Genomic DNA, 22,078 nt, shown 5'->3' with positions numbered 1-22,078 from the left:
ATAAGTTTCCTTTGAATCATTAAGTTATTTTTATTGTTATGAATAATGTTTTAAGTCATCTACGTAAGATCGTAAAAATCCAATCAAAAAAAATTACCTCAAATCGGATCCCAAAGCCCTGTCCCAATTTAAATCCGTACATAACATTACCTACGTTATATACCTATTTTGTATAAAATTTGCTATTCAACCACCCTAAACACCAGTTATTATCGCGTAATGAAAATGCGAATGTGAAGGAAAATTTGAAAAGGGACTCATTATATCGCCACCCTCTTCACCGTAATATAATAACCCTCCCAGCTCGGGTCGTAATGGCCCGTCCCTTCGAAATATTCTTTCAACAAAATTCACCTCCGTCCTTTCAGAACAAAAAAGAAAGCGCCGAATCACGGTCATTTTTAATTTTGACGGTAACGATGCCTCTGGTAACCGTTACGCCGGCTATTAAGCCTTTCTATCTCCAGTATTTATCTTCAGCGGGGAGGCTGATCTCATTTTAACGGCACAAGGATGCTATCAGTTACAATGTATATCGCTGAATTTTGTCTGTACCAAAATCACGCTAAGCGCATAGCGTACGTACGTACGTACGTAGGTCAAAACAGCGATGTGATTCTGAACTTAAAAGATAACAAATATTTGCTGTATCTGCTTCGTTCTTACAGTGGATTTAAACACCACCAAAATATTAAACTACAAAGAAACAAAGAGTAAAATTATGCACCGCATTCGAGTCGGCTCCAGAAGGTACATTAGACAGTTTATTTTGGTCCTACATACATATTAATATTAACACCGTGACTTGAATTTGCATTCCGACCCTTCCTTTTTGTACTTTCGCACGGAAAATCTCCGAAATGATGGACATCTGGGTAAATGGCGCGAGAAATATAACGTGCCTTCGTGTGTACAGTCGCGCGGAAAACGTTACTTCGGACCGGGGAGAGCTAACACCGCCCACTCACATTCTTCCCATAAATTAGTGTAGCTGCTGTAAGGCTGTAGTGATATTTTCATTTAAGATGTTAAACTGTCTGACGTACCGTAATGAAGTTTGTGTAAGTCTGAGTACATCTAGTGGACTAGTGAACATAAATGATCATAATTCGTTTCTATATACAAAATATAAAAAAAATACAGTATTGACTAGTAAACAATAATTGAGCTAAGTACGAAACGTAGAAGATATAAAAAGATGAGAATTATAATTACCTGCAGCCTATTCAAAGCATCGATTTTGATTATGAAACTATTAATTACATTTGAGATAACGTATTAAACCAAGTTATTTTACTTTCTTTTCTATATCTATATATATAAAACACAAAATAAATACAACGTTATATATTGCGTGATCCCCGCTAACTCCGAACGGGCCCTGAATATAAAACGTGTAGGGTGATACAGCTAGTATACGTTAACTGATCTTCGGGCTTAATGAGTAGTAAACACGGGGTGGAGGGTGTTCGACTCAAATGAGCCTCTGATTATTTGCCCCTAAACCGGGCCTGTCGAGCCAGCTCAGTGGCGTAGCTACAAGGAAGCAACGTGGCCCCAAGCTTATGGGGGGTTTCAATATTTGATTTACATTCTATAAATTTTAGATGTTTTGTAGGTGATCTTTTTTCAAAGGTTTCTTTCAGAAAGTAGTTAGATACAATATATAGTGACTGCTTATTAACTTGTAAATCTTAATTGGCACGGAAGGTCAAATTTACAAATACGCATCTAATGAGGACCTCGCCAACAACCTCTTTCTTCATCCCTTTTTTAGTCCCTTGGTCCAGCTACGCCACTGGTTGCCGGGTCTGTTTGCCCGCGCCTCCTCCACTAATTGATGTGAGCCGTTTGTCCGTGCCCTGCTTTTTGCCAAGACCGCTGTAATGGGCTCTTTACAGTGAAATATCTTTTGGGTTTTTATTTGAAATTTCCCTTTGCGCAGTGATAGATTAACATTTATATCATGCGAGCAAACAAATCGTTTACGCGAATTTTTATTGCCAATTCACGGGTAAATACTCAAATGTAAGTATGTAAGTTATTTACATGTAAGTTTCTCAAAACTAATTTACTTGTTTATTTATTTTGTTCGTGTAATATTTAATTAACGTCTTCGCATAAGTTTAATTTCGATAAACATTATAATGTTTCGTATGATGGTAAGTCACAATGTAGGATAATTTTGAAGGAGGTAATTTTTGCCTAACTTGAAAATGAAACATCACATTACATACATACATACTAATATCAATAATGCGACGTTATGCCTCTACAATAAATAACTTACGTTACTAAAACAAGCCACAAGTGAAAAGCCTTTCTGAAATGAAGCTACTTTTAATTTATCTTTCCTTGGCAACGATTGATGATGAAAATCGAGAGAAAAAAAATAAAGATACCCCATCGTTGTTGGTATAGGATGTTTACCCAACGGCCTTTCCAAACAGCGATATTTCGTTACGCCTTCCGTATAATTTCGCCCTGAAATTTACATGTGTCGACTTAACTCGCCCCTCCCCCTCCTCCGCCCTTGCCCTCCCTCGCCGAGTGATTGATGACGCATCAGGAAATTATATCAACGGACCCAGCGGAGAACCCGGCTTTTTGTCTTTTTTACGGCCAAAAATATACCTCCATTTTGCCAGCCAAAATGCGTGAGCTTAGCTAAACTATTTCAGCTATAACACAGCCGCACTCATAGAATGTGTGTGTGTGTGATGTCACGTGATTGGTATATTGGTATTTATAGCGAATACTTAGGTTGGGTTGCACCAGAGGCGTGGTTAAAGTTAAAATTTAACTAAAGTTATTTTTACTTATAGTTAAATATGGCGCCCTTTAGATTTTAACTTTAACCTTAACTTTAACCGGAGAAATTCACGTATTAGCGGAGGTAAGGTCGCCATATTCAACTTTGACCAAAGATTTGACATTTTGCACTGTAGTTAAAGTTAAAGTTACAGTTACCATATATTGTAAAAATTAAGATAATATTAATTTTAACACACCAACTACGCGAATTTGTAATAGATTCTTTATTTTCTTAAGTAGATTATATGTAAGTATACAACTATAGTAAATTGTCTATTTCTCTATCTTACTATAATATTATGCAGTTTAGCTATTCTGAAATGGTTTATAAATACAAGGTGTAACAAAAATAAGTGATAATACTTGATGTATGGGCAAGGGCCCGAGCATTACGAGTTTCCCCATACAAAAGTGAAAAAAGTTGGTCTTTCAGCGCTGCTACTTTCACAGTCAACTCCCTACAAGGAACACGAACACGCCCTAAAGTATTATCACTTATTTTTGATACACCCTGTATAAATTAAAATGTTTTGCTTCTTTTAAAGAATACTTTGATGAGCGATCTAAACACAAGAGGATATGGTATAAAACCATTCAGTGTGAGCCTCTTCATATACCATGGTTCTCAGTCTCTGATTTTAGCAGGCAGCAAATAGATTTGGATTTTTAATGAGGAAAGTGGAGTCGCCCAACTGTGAGGAATGTTGTATACGGAATGACATCTACCACCGCTTGATTGAGTGTTCCCGGAACGCAAAATCAGCCTTTCTCTTAAGAAAGGCTGATTTTTAATTTTAAGTTAAAATACATCTAATATTGCCAATATTTCATAGCATTTAAGCAGAGCCTTCTTCAGAAGCTGCTAGAATGCTTTATTATTTTAATTTTAATTCAGAATTGTAAGTTTTGATATAAGTATTTAGCATAAGGTCTTTTTGTACAAATGGGCCTGCTCGACCGGAGAAATACCACGTTCTCACAGAAAACCGGCGTGAAACAGCGCTTGTGCTGTGTTTCGCCGAGTGAGTGAGTATACCGGGGGCCCAATCCCCTACTCTATTCCCTTCCCTACCCTCCCCTTTTCGCTTCCATTCCCTTCCCTACCCTCCCCTGTTACCCTATTCCCTCTTAAAAGGCCGCAACGCATCTGCGGCTCTTCTGAAGCTGCGAGTGTCCATGGGCGACGGAAGTTACTTTCCATCAGGTGACCTGCTTGCTCGTTTGCCCCCTTATTTCATAAAAAAAAGAATAAAAAAAACTATATTATGTAGTTTGAAAAACTATGATTTTTCTTTAGTTTTTTAAAAATTAACTTGTTGATGGTTTGCTATGTACATTCTGTATTCTATTACGATGTTTATATTTTATAATATCATTTCAATTGCCATGCCTCAGCTTCAAAATAAAATTCCCACTTTCGAGGACAAACTTGTAGCAAAATGTTGGTAAATAGCCCGTTATATTGTGGCAAACTCGCTGTATTTGCTGTCGGTACATCTCAAATTGTCGCATGTTAAATTGGCTCGGTGACGTCACATAATGGTCACTTTCGCCACAAACACGCACCAAGTAAATACCGGTTAGATCGTGTACAGGTTCATTTAGTTGTGGCCCAGATATCCCATGCAAGGAACTTCGGCACACTAATTTCGACATGTGGTTGGATTCATCTCTCTGATTCATATTACTTTTTTAAATGGTTGGTTTTGAAGTAACATATAATTATTATTATACGCAAAAATGGATCCTATTACTAAAAATTTTGCAGCCTGTCTGTCCTTCTCAGACGTGTGATGTATAAATAAAAAAGAAAATATAAGTAAAACGCGTTAAGGCTAGATACCTGGTTAAGGCTGCAAAATGATTTCTTTGTTCGTGATTTTAACTGTCGTTCATTTTTTCAGTCTGAAGTTGTTTACTTGGACGTCCGTCGACCTCTCCAATACTTTACTTATAACATAAATGAATTCATAGTTTCAGTCGGTTTCGTGGCCTTCGGCCATATTTTTTTTGTGTCGCTTTTGTTACTTTTTGTGCACTATGGTTTACTGTTTATCATAATCTACTTTATTAATCCCTAGATGACGCCCGCAACTCCATTGTGACAAAATTTTCGGGATAAAAAGTATCCTATGTCCTTTCCCGGGACTCAAAGTATCTCTGTACCAAATTTCAGCCCAATCGGTTCAGCCGTTTAGGCGTGAAGAGGTAACAGACAGACACACTTTTGAATTTATAATATTAGTAAGTATGGATTTACGATCGATTTCGTTACTTGCCAATGACAGAAGAAAGGTTATTCGACTGTTTAAAATCACGGTTATGTTTTGCACGTACGCTCTTTAGTACGTTCTAGATTCAGCTTATCGGATTTGAGCCTGAGAATTTCTGAAGCTATCTGAAGTCAAGCTTGCGTGAACGCTATCCGAGATATAAGGAAGATGGTTTACTGAATATCATTTACACTGTAGCGATACTATGTGTATCTTGCTCACCTGTTGCACGTCAGTGTGTCTAAGCATTCACTCAACTGGCCGATACTCTCTCTACTACGGCCGCTTTACATAATAGCTAATAACACGGTTCCGTAAACGGGAGCGTGGCAAGGATGGCTCTTTTGATATATCCCTGACTGAAATATCTAGTTTATATTGTAAACATAGAATGGATACTTTAATTGTTTAGGGATGCTTAATGATATATTATATTATGTATTAAGAAATCTTAAAGAAAATGTTTGCTAGGTTTCTCGATTTTTGTGAGAAAAATCAGATATGTATTATGCTTTCATGAAACTCTAATAATGTTATAGTAAAAGCAACAAGTTTTTTTTTATCTCTTTAAAGATTTATATAATTATTATAAATAGGACTGTTTCAGTCTTGTTTTGATAATGTTAAAAAGGACCTGCGAAAGGTGATATTTAAAAATTGGCCAAGTGCAAGTTGGACTCGCGCACGAAGGGTTCCGTACCATTATAGAGCAAAAATAGTAAAAAATTGTGTTTTTTGTATGGAAGCCCCCCTTAATTATTTATTTTATTTAAATTTTATTATTAAGTATTAAATTTTAAATGCAGTTAAGTATTTTGTGTATATTTCAAGTGCCTATCTGTTGTCACCATTGATACCGAGCAAAAAATGTTTGAAAAATCAGGTTTGTTGTATGGGAGCCCCCCTCAAATATTTAATTTATTTTGTTTTTAGGATTTGTTGTTATAGCGGCAATAAAAATACATAATCTGTGAAAATTTTAACTCTCTAGCTGTTACCGTTCTTAAGTTATAGCCTGGAGACAGACGGACAGACGGAAAGACATCGAAGTCTCAGTAATAGTGTCCTGTTTTTACCCTTTGCGTACGGAACCCTAAAAACATATTATAGGCAATTAAATAAATATGTCGTGGGTTTCTTTCCAGTATTTCTTATAAATATTAGTTTTTCATTTCAATTTTAATTCCTGTAACATTTAAGTTCAGTTTAAATTGATTACCTTCTAATAAGACCTTAAGAAGTCACCTTGTCGGTGTAAGATTTTTTTCAGAATAGCATCAACTCTCAAGTCACTGTACTTTTTGATTTATCAATTCACATTGTTGCCTTTCAGTAAACAGCTGTTATCAGACTAAGGGGCTGTTTCGACACTTCCTGATGAGTTCCGGATAGGCTATCCACAACTTATCTGACTGATACTCAATACTTCATCTGTCAGATAAGTTGTGGATAGCCTATCTGACACTTATCAGGAAGTGATGAAACACGCCCTAACTATTCAGTATTTACAGCATTACTCCGCACTCTGTACATAGTAATTATCCGGCCTCGGAGCTGCATAGACATAATATGAGGGCGTGCGGCCACTCTCGCTATGTATTTGTATATTAGACACTGGGTCAAGGGTCACTCTCGCTATCTTCGAGGCGAGTTTGCGGTCGACTGCGCGTTATGTTCTCGGCTAACACAAGATAGTGAGAGTGGCTAATGTCTTGGGTACGCAATCGATAATTGCTTTGTTGTATACGTTTGCATATTATGTTGCGGTTGCTGTATATTGGTTGTACAACTTGTGTATTATTTGGACAGGCTATGCCTAGTGTGCGGATTTGTCTTAATCTGAAGTTGTACAATATTGTATTTTTCTGGAAATAAATTATTTGTATTGTATTTGTATTTATATCCATACTAATATTATGAATGCGAAAGTGTGTCTGTCTGTTACCTATTTACGCCCAAACCGCTGAAAAGATTTTGCTAAAATTTTTGTTATGGAAATTCTTTAAGTTCCGGGATATAGGATACATTTTATGCCGAAAAAATTCCGGGTGACTTCGTATGTCTAGTCAGGGTATAGAATTAACATTAGTGGGTTAGGTTAGGTTATTTGGTAGTTGGTATCTATCTTTTTGGCTCAGTCGCGGCTTGGATGCAAGCGAAAGCAGATCCTATCGTATCTCTCTTTCGGAGCAGCTTCTGCCCTTTCCTGAAACTTTAGTTTTAGAAAACGACTGAAAATGTTACCGGCAACTTCGTTTCATAATGTCGATATACGATATTAAGGGCCTGTTTCACCACTTTCTGGTAAAGTGCCGAAGAGGCTATTCACAGCTTTTTTGACAATGACGATGCGAACAATTCCATTATCTTAACAATTATATCGAAAGTAAAATTCACTTTATTGATTGAGTGTGAACTTCTTTACGCATTAATCTATTGCAGTATGCATCAATTAATATTTCAGATTTTGACTTAACAGTTTACACGAAATACAACATGAGTACCTAATCATTAGGTACCTGATTCAATAGATTTGTTTGATATTCAATAGATACTTTTTTAGAAAAATGTTCGGTTCCTATTTAGATATTAAAATGCTCTGCTTAACCTTTTTCTGAATTTATCATTTTTAATTACATAAATCTTTTATGACTATGGATCGCCGAATTCAATAATGTAATTAATCATTGTAAATTGCTATTTTTCATCGCAACCAAATATTTTTTTGTATTGTATTGTGAGTAATTTTGAATTGAATTAATTTAAATACTTATCTTATTTTCAGTTTTGTAAAAAAAGTTTCTGTCATTGTTAAAACGAAGAATGGTAAATTAAAATAAAAGTTTATCTTTTCTGTTTTGGTACATACCTGCTACATATTGAGCTTAAATAAAGTAGGTGGATATTATAAGGGCTAATTTAAGCTATAATAAGGCTACTAGCACATAGTATTACTAGATAGTTACTACGTAACTACAGATACATAATATCATTATGATGCCATACAAATAACGTATACATTACGACATGTTAAGCGTATGCCCATAATATAATGATATAAGTTATAACTAGTAGGTTATAACATATTTTTAATTTTATAACGGTTGCGTATTGTGTGTTATTTCTATGCGTGAACATAAATGTTATATATAAGTATTTTGCATTTTTTGCATTTTTTAGGATACTCTCTACACGAAGCTGATGTAAATGTTTGTGACTTTATTGCATTAGAAAACATACTATTATTTTACGACATCAGAGTTGTGTGGCTTCGCTTAGATACATTAGTCATCATAAACTTGTAATATTTTTAAACTTTTAAATAGTTTAAAAAATAGACCATCAATATTTATTCTAATTGTGTTAGAAATATTCCCTGTAAAATGTGTTTTGTAAAATATTTTCGGAAGATATCAGTGACGGGTCCGCTCGGCGCCATTAGGATCGCCCCACCTACGACGATTAAAGAAAATTACAACGCGGGCATTATCGACCGTCCCCAAATACGAAGGCGCGGTTACCTAGCAACGAGCAACCGAGCTAACCCTTCAGAAGCCGCGAGCCGCTTACTTTGCGGCGTGGGACTCACGGGGGACAGGAACCCCCGTTTTTCGGCATCGATCCGAACGCCAACGCGCCTGCGTGCTAAACGAAAAACGAACCGAGGAAAAGCAAGGTCACGTCACTACAAGTTCTTTTTGCAAATTCGAATATTGAATGGAGAATCATAGCGTTCGGAAAGTGTTGCTTGCTTCGCTTTGTGTCGAGTCGAGTTCACTGGGACGGCACGATTTTGTTTACTCGTCGAGGTCGCGACGCGCGACGGCGTAGACGGGCGAAGACGTGGATGCGAAAGCGCATCACTATTTCCGAACGCTCCGCCTACGGGGACAATAAAATAAATTATAGCGGAACGACCGCGCTCGGAACTCGATTCAATCGGAAACTAAATTATCTAATAAATTAACCGACGTCAGTATGTCGAAACAAGTGGAAAGGAATCGAGCGCAAACTAATCGTTTTGTCGTTTCAATTAACGGCAAATGCAGATATAAATCCGATATAAGCGTCCGAGCGGGGACCGATCTGGCGGTGGATCTTGTTACGTCCCCTTTGCGGTCAGCGAATGTGCTACAGGTGACCTCGTAGTAATAACTAGGAGAGTCACTCTAGTGAAAACTGCATTTTACGTGGTCCGTAACATTTAAAAAAAAATTCAATGCGAGATTCCCTAATCGCGCAGCTATACTATGTTTTTCTCAAGAGTCATAGTATCTACACAACAAATTTCAAAATCGGTTTAAGCAAAAGTAGCAGTCAGATAGCATTTTGCTTTTAAAATATTGACATGGATAACTAAACTATTTCAAAATATCTACGAGCCTAAAATCTATCGCTAGGTACATCAATTCAAATAGTTTCAGGGGAATCGAAATACCTACGTCAAAAAAAACTAATGTTTCTAGCAGACGAAAATATGTTCACTTACCTAAAAGAAGTAACTAAGAGTTACTTATGATTATTTATTTTCACTGTTTTAAGAAAAAAATATTTATGCGGTTAATGCAAAACACCACTCGTCCTAGACACGTTGGCCCAAAATAAGCTGTCCAGCGCTAACTAGCCTCATCAAAACTAAGATTTTACCCCTTTTGAATGCAAATACGCGCAGAGTTGTGAGAAAAAAGGTAAATGAATATTATGCAAAGAACAGGTGGGGTCAGCTTGTGAAAAAGGGTTACTTCTTACCGCGAGATATTAGAATTGCTAATATTGCATTCTCACGATTAAATATTCTGCTCTATATTTAAAATGTTGCATAAAATTAATACTAAAGGGTCCAGCGAGGATTAAAACCTGTACCCGTTTTGGTCAAATTAAAAATTACGGTGACGCGAAGCTATTTTTATTACTTTGATCGTTATTTTCATAGCAATTTGCTTGTGAGAAGTTAATGATGAAAGTGTTTTTTAGTGAGTGAGGGATCAGGCGTGGGTAAATAATCGGTTGGAAACTTCGACTAGGTGAACCAGAAAATGTATTTCCTTACAAAACTAAGATTACAACATGGTATGAAAAAACTTTTCTATCTCCTTAAATTAATTTCAATAAATAATAACTCAGAACTTGACATCCAATTTCAAATTAAATAAAAACAAAGCAACAAACTAAGACTAAGTGCACGCACAGAGAAATGCCAGACTTGAAACAATAACAAAAAAAAAGATAATATCAAAAAAAACCCAACAAACATTGATATGTTTGTTGTTTTTTTTTTAGAACCTAAAATTAAAAAATGAAAGCGGCCAAGTGCGAGTTGGACTCGCCCATGAAGGGTTCCGCAGCAGTAATAAGGTTTATTTTAATGAAATTTAAAGGTTTTTGATTTATTTTTATATTTCAGTTGATTTAATGAAAATTAATTTAAGGTTGACAATTTATGACGTATAAAAAAAACTACTTGCTAGATCTCGTTCAAACTAATTTTCGTTTGTAGTTTTTATAGTAATGTACATCATATATTATTTTTAGACTTATCATACCCCTACTTTAGAAGTTAGAGGGGGGGGACACATTTTAGCACTTTGGAAGAGTCTCTCTCGCAAACTATTCAAGATAGAAAAAAATTTCATGAGAAACCTCAATATGATTTTTGAAGACCTATCCATAGATACCTCACACGTATAGGTTAGATGAAAAAAAATTTTTTTTGTTTCAGTTGTACCTATGGGGACCCCTAAAATTTTTAATATTTTTTCCATTTTTGTATCAAAATCTTAATGCGGTTTACAGACTACATCTACTTACCAATTTTCAATAGTATAGCATTTATAGTTTCGGAGGAAAGTGGCTGTGACATACGGACGGACAGACAGACAGACAGACATGACGAATCTATAAGGGTTCCGTTTTTTGCCATTTGGATACGGAACCCTAATAAAAGCAATCACGACAATTGCGTTACAAGTTATTCAATTATGCCAAGGAACGAACTTATTATGCGTAACTCACACGCGGCAAACGTGGGGTCAGAAGTCTTGACCTTATCTTATTAGGGTCAAAGAGATTCGTTGAGCAGGTCCCGTAACCCTTGACCCCTCATTCTCACGGTTGACCCCAGCGACACTGTCCACTGGACCCAAAATAGGGTCTAATAGTTTATTTTTATCTTTAACCATTAAAATTACACGAGACGGCAATGCAAAGGAACGGGTCGTAGAAAGATTAAAAAAGGACTTTAAAAATTAAATTTATGAGTTTGTGTATAAAGTTTAGTGGTGATTTTAGAGTAATTGGCAGCTTTTAGACGTTAAGAAAAACTTTGCAAAAATTGCTCTCGTCCTATAAAATTATAAGGTGATGAGTTCAACATAATAATTTATTTCTTTTACATCAGCAGCATCATCATCATACGTCTTCAGTATCAATTGAAAAGGAGCGTCTATTAATTGCGCAAAACATTGAAAAATGTTTTATGATAAAAAGGTTACAAAATTAAAAAAAAAAACATTTTATTTGTTCTTTTATGATATACGTACTATCGAGGAAATTGATTTCTAGGCTGTTGGCGGACCTACGTTTATTGGTCGGCTTATGTCAATTCAATGTTAACTGGGCCTGTAGACAAGTGGCAAAGCGCTAACGCTAACGCTAACGCAAGCGCTACAAAATGTATGCGATTTGACATAAGTCATCGCTTCGCTAGCGAATACTAATGTCAAATCCATACATTTTGTAGCGCTAGCGTTAGCGTTAGCGTAAGCGTTTTGCCACTTGTCTACGGGGGCTGTGATCGGTCGGATGGGTTTGACTCAACGCGACCAAATTACTTAGGTCCGCCATCTGCCTAGGAATCAATTTCTCTGATGCTGCACAAGCGGTACAAGCACCAATTTTAGGTAATTTCGTGGTATATAAATTGCCTTATGAGTTAATAAAGGCAGTAGAATTAATATCTTTTATAACAATTTGAAGCCCTATTATTTTCCAAAGTAAATATAGATTATCTATTGCTCAAAGAAAGTTAAAGCTACTAATGATTAATGAATCTTGATGACGCTCAGTTAATCATATCCATAATAATTTATCAAAATTAAATTTAATTATTTACTTTTAATTTAAAGACTTTTTTTTATTTAATGATTTGCTTTGCTAACACTAACAATAAAGATTGTAGGTGTTCTAATACATAGGAGTAGCTTAAATTTTGTGACAATAATATTTTAAAAAATGTATTACACGTGATAATTTAACAAAAAATAAATCTACGTTGCTGTTATTTATAGGTAACGTTTATGTATAGTAATTAGTAGCTCTACGTAGAGGAGGCTGTGCCGAGAAATAAATTTTGTTAGAAGGCTACGAGAGGTGTAAAAACTGTAAATCCGTAAAAATTCCTGCGTCTTTGTCAGCGCCAATGATCACTGATCAGTGCCAGTCTCTATCCACCAGACAGGAGACTGTTAACTTAATAATAATTGTAGCAGTATAAAATGCTCTAATCGGAAGATAAAATAAATTATCGTACATAATTAACCGCAAATACATTACGGCAATTATAATTTTATTATCATTTAATTATTTATTTGTGTTTTTAGTAAGGCCACAATAATTTAGTATAAAATACAGCGCAAAATTTTCAATTAACGCCAAACGCTCGTATTATTAGCGAAACCTATTGGATTTTCATTAAAGACTTTCATTTCATTGGTAGTTTCGTTAAAATCGAAAATCATTTTTGTGCATAATTATCCCCCATGTTTTCAGCCTAAGTACTCCAAAAAGCATGATTAAACATTCTACACTATTCATTATTCTATACTGTGTGTATATGTACCGTAACCCCCTAAAACATTACACGCAACTTCGCGGTCGTTACCCGCCGACCCCCGCCGACCCCCGCCCGACCCCCAAACGCACCATTTTTCTCCCCGCAAGATAAAGACCAAATAAAAAAAGAAAACGCGAAAAATATTTCCATCTCTTTTTTACACGCACAAAAGTGATCTGCGCGAACGGTGCGACGCCTAAGCTCCGAACGACTCACGAAAACTTGGGCCCCGCCCGAGACGGTCGCTCTATCCGTCTCTTTCGCTTTTTAACACTTTTCATCTAACCCCTGTGAGCCCAAAACGTCGAGGGTGCGCGGGTATCGGCCGGAGGAATGGAGCTCTATGGTGAGGGGAAAAGGTTCATTTTGGCACTCGGGGGAGACTTAGTAGAAAATATTTTAGAACGAAAGCATTCCAGAGTGGAAGTCCCTCTCGCTCGCAAAAAAGCAAGCTCTGTTCGGGTGGGGGAGTTAGAAAACGGGGAATGAGTCGGGGGGTGTGATAGTGGCGGCCATGTTGCTTCCGACGGCGGACGAAGACTGGTATTAATTTCGGCTTAACTCGTTCCCTGATTTTAAGATATTTTTTTAGTTTCTACTTATTTACAAATAATAGACTACCATAGAGCTCTCAATGGAAAATTCTCTTTATGTTCATTTCCATCCTTAAGTAATAATATAATTTATGTAATGTACAAAAATTAATTCCAAATTTCATAAAGTAGGGAATATGTTTATGTAAATATTTTATAATACATTCAACACACGAAACCCAGTTACAATAAAAATGTATATTAATTTGTACTTTTAAAAATCTCTTATTCAGAAAATACTCAATTCATATTATGATCTACCACGATAACAAAAATATAATATTATTTTATCATCGGCAAAAACACTGAAATCGCACAAATAATTTAGAAAAAAAACCTGACACGAGATAATCCATACTTCCATACTAATATTATAAATGCGAAAGTGTGTCTGTCTGCCTGTCTGTCTGTCTGCCAGTCTGTCTGTCTGTTACCTCTTCACGCCGAAACCGCTGAACCGATTTTGCTGAAATTTGGCACGGAGATGCTTTGAGTCCCGGGAAAGGACATAGGATACTTTTTGTCCCGAAAAAATGTACGGTTCCCGTGCGATAAACGAGTTTTGGCTCAACGTTCTAGTATAACATAATTATTATTGTTAAATTTAAAAAGATTCAAAATTGTACGTAATTGAGAATTAAAACTCCCTATCTCAAAACTACTGTACAGATTTTGATGAAACTTGCAGCATTCCCTAAGTTGAACAATACCTAGTACAACAAAAAAAGAATTACTGAAATCGGACTTGTAGTTCCAGAGATATGCGAGCACAAAAATAAAAACATACATACATACACTTTTGAAATTTGGCACATTAATTGTTCAGACACTGAAATAGCTACACTAACATTATTAGTATACGCAATTCGATGCGTATACTAATAATGTTAGTCTATTACTCCTACCTCCCACCTCCTTTTTTTGAAGTCGCTTAATAAGAAGCTTTAATTGGTTTCAAACTCTTTCTCACACTTTGCCAAGCTATGTTTGGTGCATTGGTATATTAGGTTACTAGATACAATCTATCGTATCGTGGGTTGGAGGTTCTGAATTAGGAACATTTTTTAACTAAAAATATCAAATATAACGTAAATACAAATTTCCACAATCTTTTTCACGATATCAAAATATGTCATTTTTATTCTTAGTCAAAATAAATTATTAACAACATAAGAATTAACTACCATAACAGTATATATAAAAAAGAAACAAAACATCTGGTTTTAAGATGTTTTGTTTCTTTTTTTATTTTTACAAAAGTAGATAGAAAGGGAAAAAAAACATTTATTCTCTTCTGACGATATTCGACAGAATTTATAACTTTACTGTAACCTAAATAATAAATATCCTTTAAAATCATTTTTATTTGTGACATTCTACATTTTTATTTATTTTTTAAATACTTTAATTAGTGTTTGTACTCTTCGAACAACTTCAGCAAAATAACTTTTAAAATAGGTACTTAGAAAATTAGACATTTAAAAGCAAAAAGTTCGTTGATGGAGAAGATGAAATATTTTATTATAGCTTGAATTGGATTCATTTTTTGCAAGAAAAAATCGTAAAAGTTAAAATTAATTTTAAACTTCATTATTTGATGGTTTTTGGAATTACAAAATAATGAAGTTAATGAAGTCTTATTGTTTCGTCACTCGGGTCAATTCATCAAAAAATTCGAAAAAAGACTGTTTACCTTCGCAGCAATGTACTGCCAAAACTGGAGTTGGTGTTTTAAAAATGTTTTTTTTTTTATGAAATAAGGGGGCAAACGAGCAAACGGGTCACCTGATGGAAAGCAACTTCCGTCGCCCATGGACACTCGCAGCATCAGAATAGCTGCAGGTGCGTTGCCGGCCTTTTAAGAGGGAATAGGGTAATAGGGGAAGGTAGGGATGGAAAGGGAACGGAATAAGGAAGGGTAGGGAAGGGAATAGGGTAAGGAATTGGGCCTCCGGTAAACTCACTCACTCGGCGAAACACAGCGCAAGCGCTGTTTCACGCCGGTTTTCTGTGAGGACGTGGTATTTCTCCGGTCGAGCCGGCCCATTCGTGCCAAAGCATGGCTCTCCCACGTCTGTTCTGATCTACGTTTCTTCAAATCCTTATTTTATTAAAAAATCAATCAATCGAGGTAGAAACATTATTAGATATTCGCATAGCTGGGAATTAACTCGTTAATCCGTTAATCGTTAATTAACTAAGTTAACATTTTGATTAACGGATTAACTTTTAAGTAAACTTATAAAAGTATTAACGGACTCGTCAACTTCCGTTAATATGCAGAAGTCCGTTAATCGTTAATCCAATGCCTACTATTTACCGCACGGCACCGCGGCGCGGCGCGAAAACAGGTTCAGACAGTTAGTATGAAACGACAAGTACCGGGCGGGCGGGCAGTGCGGCGCCGCGGCACGGCAGCTGCGAAACAAAAACATTTTCAGGCGCATGCGAGTAAGAAGAGATTTGTTTCGTTTTATCATTTTATTACTCAGCGCCGGTGCTTATAGAAAGAGTGATTTGTTTATTGTTATTATAAATCATTTGCATGTTGATAAAGAAGAGTGCAGTATAATTTAGTTAGGTAGAATACAATAATTATCTAAGAAGTATTTTGTTTTGACTTTTGTCCCTAACATGTTAACTTTCAAAACCTTAAACCAACAGGTTTTGTATGTACACTAACGCAATGATAAAGTTACAACAAGGCCATAGTACACATATTTACGCCAGTATTATAGTACTCTGTGCACATGTTAACGGATTAACGATAAACGTTAACTTGCGTTAATTAGTCCGAAATGTAACGCTTTAACGTTTAACCTGCCACCGTTATAAAACGCAATGTACGGTGTACCGCAACGCACAAAAAAGTGCGGCCTCCCTCTTAATATTATACTCATCTTCAACATTACGGCAATTATAAAATTTGTACCCTCCCTCACCCTCCCCTTTAAATTTATGGTCGGGTTTTTCCCGGGGTTGGCCGTGACGGTACCTGAGCCCCCGAGCCGTACCGTACTTCAACGTATCATTATAACCCACATTAAAAAAGCAATGACTTACCCCCTTTTTCTCAATTTCCATATAACGATAAGTGGGTAGAATAATCTGTGGCCCAATCCTCATACCTCGATCGATTAGGCCTCTGCTTTACTAGCAGCCTTTTAAGGACAGCAAAGCACGTTGCAACTCTTTGAAAAATGTGTTCAATTAATATGGACCATCCGTCCATGTTGTTTCCTACATTAAAAAGCACTGAACTGATAATTATAGATATTATGGTAGGTACAAAAGAATAAGATTAAAACATGCGTTTCTGACTTTTTATAGATTTTTAGTGTTCTGTAGCTAAATGGCAAAAAAATGGAACCCTTATATATTCGTCATGTCTGTCTGTCTGTCTGTCCGTCCGTCCGTATGTCACAGCCACTTTTCTCCGAATCCGTCCTCCCCCCCTCCTCCCATCTAATTTCTAAAGTAGGGGCATTTATTTGTTTATTTATTTATTTATTGGCACATCAACAGTTTATAGGAACATTCATTTATACTTAAACTAATTACAATAAAATATCACATTCTGTCCTACTTACTAATAATAGATGTGAAACATCGTTTTTGAACATAATATAAAATGACACAAGTTAAAAATAAAAATAAGCTAAACTAAATATGTTATATGCACCCAAAAACATAAAACTTAAAATGAAATTATTATCCATAAGTAAGTTCTTTCAATAAGTCTACAAAATATATGATGCATTACTATAAAAACTACTAACGAAAATTGTTTTGAACGAGATCTAGCAAGTACTTACATAGTTTTATTTTTGTATACGTCATAAATATAAACCTTAATTTAACTTTCTTTAAATCAACTGAAATATAAAATCAATCAAAAACCTTTTAGTTTCATAGAAATAAACCTTATTGCTGCTGCGGAACCCTTGATGGGTGAGTCCAACTCGCACTTGGCCAATTTTTTTCTTTTTACTCGCGCCAAAATAGTTGGACAGATAAATAAATTCCCGTCATAAAAAACTTTAGAAATCAGACGTTGGATTAATGTTCTCTGCACAAGAGAGTCCAGAAGGATGCATAAAGAGACATATGTCTTGTAAGTTGTACACTACTTCAAGGACATGGTTATTATAATATTTAGTAAGTTGGAGCCGATTCCGAGATTCCAATTATATATATACAAAAAACTCGTTTAAAGATATAAGATAATTTATTAGCAGAGTAGACAGAACTAAGATATTAGTTGGATATTAGCACCACGTACGTGTGTATTAGTTAAAATCAGAATGACAGACATGGCCAAAGGTGATGCAGTCAGGTAAAAACAGTGAAATACATCCTCTTGAGTCATATATTTATGTTAAGTTAGGAAAATTAAAAACAACCCCCGATTTGAAACTCAGGAAGGAATCAGAATATTGAACCGATAAATTAGTTACTGACAACTTTCATTAAATAGATTACCCGTTTTCTAATACTGACTAGGTGTTGATGAATTATTTGCTAAGCTTATACTTAGTAATAATATTATTATAATAAAATAATAAAGTATATTTTTATTCAAAATGGGTATCATGATACACTTTTTGAGAGTCGAACGAAGAAACTACGTTGCCTACCACCGGTTCGAGAACTACCCCGCCGAGAAGAACCGGCGTAAGAAACTCGCTCGCTCGATGAGAATACAATAATAGTAAACCTAATTATTATTATTAATACACAAATACACAACAGCTCCTTCTTTTTATTGTTTCTTATCAAAATATAAAGGTGTGAACATTTAACTACTTTAAATACTAGCTAAAGCCGAGCTTTGTGAGGGCTCGCGTCGTTACACCTTGACTGACTGATGATAGCACATCTACATATAAATATAAATTACTGTAATCTCTCTCTTCCAGTGCCTCTCCAATTACTGAAGGTTGGCAGTCATGCTCCGAAACTTTTCCTTGTCCAAAGCGAGTCTGAAAAGTTCTTCAACAGACTTTATCCCTGTCCATTCTCGGATATTCCTCAGTCAAGATGTTTTGCGTTTCCCTGGGTTTCGTTTTTCGTTTCCCGGCAATCTTCCCCATCATTATGGTTTGAAGAAGCTTGTACTGTTTGTTTCTGAAGATATGGCCCAGATACGCGACTTTTCTTTGCTTGATGGTACGAACAAGTTCCACCTTTTTACGCATACGTTTGAGTACTTCTGCGTTTGTAACTTTGTTCGTCCATTTTATCCGCAGTATTCGCCGGTAAGTCCACATCTCAAATGCTTCCAATTTCTTTCTTAGGTCTTCTTTCATAGTCCAAGCTTCACAACCGTAAAGGACTTGCGGCCAAACATAGCACTTGAGCACCCTGATTCGTAACTCAACAGAGAGAGAGCGGCTTGTGAGTATTTTGTTCATTTTCATGAATGTTGCCTTCGCTATCTCTATACGGGCACGGATCTCAGTCTCTGATTCCCAGCTTTCTGTTACCCAGGAACCCAAGTATTTGTACTTATCCACTCTCGTCAGCAAGGTGTTGTCCACTTTAATTATTGTATTTTGAGGGTTATTGGCTATAGTCATTATTTTTGTTTTTGAAGCGTTCATCCTCAAACCTGCTTTATGGGATTCATTCGCTAGTCTAGTGATAATACGCTGAAGGCCTTCCTTGGATGTTGCAATAAGAACCGTATCGTCAGCGTATCGAATGTTATTGATGAGAACACCATTTATGATGACACCGTCTTCAATATCTTCAAGAGCTCTGCTTGTTATTGATTCCGAGTATACATTGAACAAGTCCGGGGAAAGGGGACACCCCTGTCGAACACCACATTCTGCAGCTATGGGATCAGTATTCTCACCATCTACTCTAACAGTTGCTATTTGGTTCCAATTGAGATTGCTAATAATTTGTATATCTTTGCCATCCAGTCCAATGTCATGAAGAAGTTCAATGAGGATTTCGTGTTTGACTCGGTCAAATGCCTTTTCATAGTCAACGAAACAAAGGTATACATCTTGTTGCATGTCTCTACACTTTTAGACCAATGCATTAAGAGCAAACTGAGGTTCTCTCGTACCCGTACCAGAACGAAAACCAAACTGGCTCTCAGTGAGATAATCATCGCATTTGTTTTTAATACGAAGATGTATTACTGTAATAAAGCATATTAAATCAATAGGCTTGATACATATTCTGTACAGTGTACCACAAAATGTAAAGGTTGTGGAATATACTAGGGCTCTCTTCGCTTGCCCTGATAATAGAATACTTATAAAATTTTAGAAGCTTCCTTAGAACAAACAATTTAAAAATATTCGTAAAAGTATTATTAGATATAGACATGAGTAAGTATTGAGTCAATTACTCTATCCAATTAATTTTTACAATCAACATGAACATCTCAAAAAGAAACAAAAACATCTCAACTGCAGAAGAACGAACGAGTAAACAAAAGAACGATGAAATTATAACTTTTATCAAAGTGCAGCACCGCAGTTCCGTACTCGTAGAATCAGTACCTCGATTCTACTTTTCTGTGCTACAATGCAGCTTCAAGCCTCGTTCGACCCAGTCCGCGTTACCTCTTAAAAACAGCAGAGGACAATAATTTTTGTCACACACTGGTTAAATAAAAGGACACCGATAGAATATTTTGTCGAAACCAGTTGTGTAAAACATTAAAATAGTTACTAAATATATTAATATAAGTTGAATAAGCGCATGAAAGTGTATACAGTGTGTAACAAAAATAAGTGATAATACTTTAGGGTGTGAACGTGTTCCTTGTAGAGAGTTCACTGTGAAAGTAGCAGCGCTGAAAGACGATTTTTTTTTTCTTTTGTATGAGCAAGAGCCCGAGCGTCACGAATTTACCCATACAAAAGTGAAAAAAAATGTTGGTCTTTCAGCGCTGCTACTTTCACAGTGAGAGACAAGGAACACGTACACACTCTAAAGTATTATCACTTATTTTTATTACACTCTGTATTTAAAACTCTGAAACGTGAATTTCCACCAAGAAGTTATAGCTGTCCATTCAATATCATAATATGTACTGAAAAAAGAGGGTCTACTACTATCCCCCGTCTTATGAATGTTCATTCAATACACATCATGACGAAAGGGTACAATTTTTATTTATCCCAAAGTCATTGTAAAATGGTTACAGTTCGTTGAAAACCTAAATCACTCCAAATGTCTAGTAGAATCGAGATACAGCTTTAAGGACGCTATCACATTTTTTCACAAATATCAGCGATTTTCAGGTACCAATTTAAAGAATTAGGAGTCACACTGCAAGGATATTTTGGTTTTAAATTAAAGATAATATTATTATATTCATCAAAATATTTAAAAAATGGGGTTTGATTAGGTACCAATATAGCTAAATACACTGAACTAAGGAAAATAAATATACAAAAAAAATGTTGCTTATTCTATACCAATATATATTCTGTGCCTATACGAATATCTAAATATTTTATATAAAAATAAATAACATTTCCATTTATAAGAAAAATAAGAAACGCTCTCAAATTTCTTCATACATTTTCGCCCTATCAAGAAAGCGGCGAGCGTCGTAACCGCCACTGTACAAGGCGCGCTGATATTGAACGTTATTTTAATATTGTTAAGGTCGATATTCGTAGTGACCTGCAAATTTTGACATAATGTTTGTGATAGCGTCCTTAATGAAAAACAAAAATCACCCCTTTCTCTCCTGGTTTCTTCCCTTCTACAGAAATTAAATCCGGTAATGGCTAAAATTTTATTTTTTAGATACCTTCCCAGTACTTATCAGGGCATCATATTTTTATTTTTTATACTTTTTTAGTTTTTGATAGAACTCTACTCTAAAGTACATGTGGTCATAAAATTAATGTTTACTACTATTCATTATGTAATTTATAAACATAATAAATAGTATCGTAGTTTTTTAATCTAGATTCTAGTACAGTATGCAACGAATACGGAACCGATAAAAATTATACAAAAGTAAATGCTACTTTATTTCAATTTGAGTACTATCGATAAGGTATATTTTTTTTAATCATATTTTTTAACTGACTCGATATCTTATTATTTTACACTGCAACGCGAAGCTCAGTGTGACCTTCATTTAAAAATATGCTGCGCCATCTAGTATTAAAAAGACAAAACAAAACTTTTACGCTTAAATAGAGAAAAGCAATTGTTATTCTTAACTTAAAAAAAAATTAAAAGTATCTTTTGTGTTGTATAATGTCATTAATAAAATATTTTTTTCAATGCAAAAATTTTATTTTAACTTGTCAATTCTTTTCAACAGCTTTGTAATACATCTACTTGCCACTAGATGACGCTACATTTACCAGCTGCAAGTAAGTTGCTTTTAATTAAATATCTAGGGTATTTTAATATTTTTAATACTTAAATCTAATAATGCCTTACTTGAGGCCCAAAAAAATTCAACAATTTCTCTCTCTAGAAAAATACTTTCACTTCTCACTCAACAACTAGATGGCGCTACTTACATTTTAATAGTTCTATTTTCATCAGTCTATCAACGTCCAATGCTAGACGCA

This window comes from Aricia agestis, chromosome 4, assembly GCF_905147365.1.
Source record: "Aricia agestis chromosome 4, ilAriAges1.1, whole genome shotgun sequence".
Classification (NCBI taxonomy): Eukaryota; Metazoa; Arthropoda; class Insecta; order Lepidoptera; family Lycaenidae; genus Aricia; species Aricia agestis.
This window is presented reverse-complemented; position numbering follows the sequence as displayed.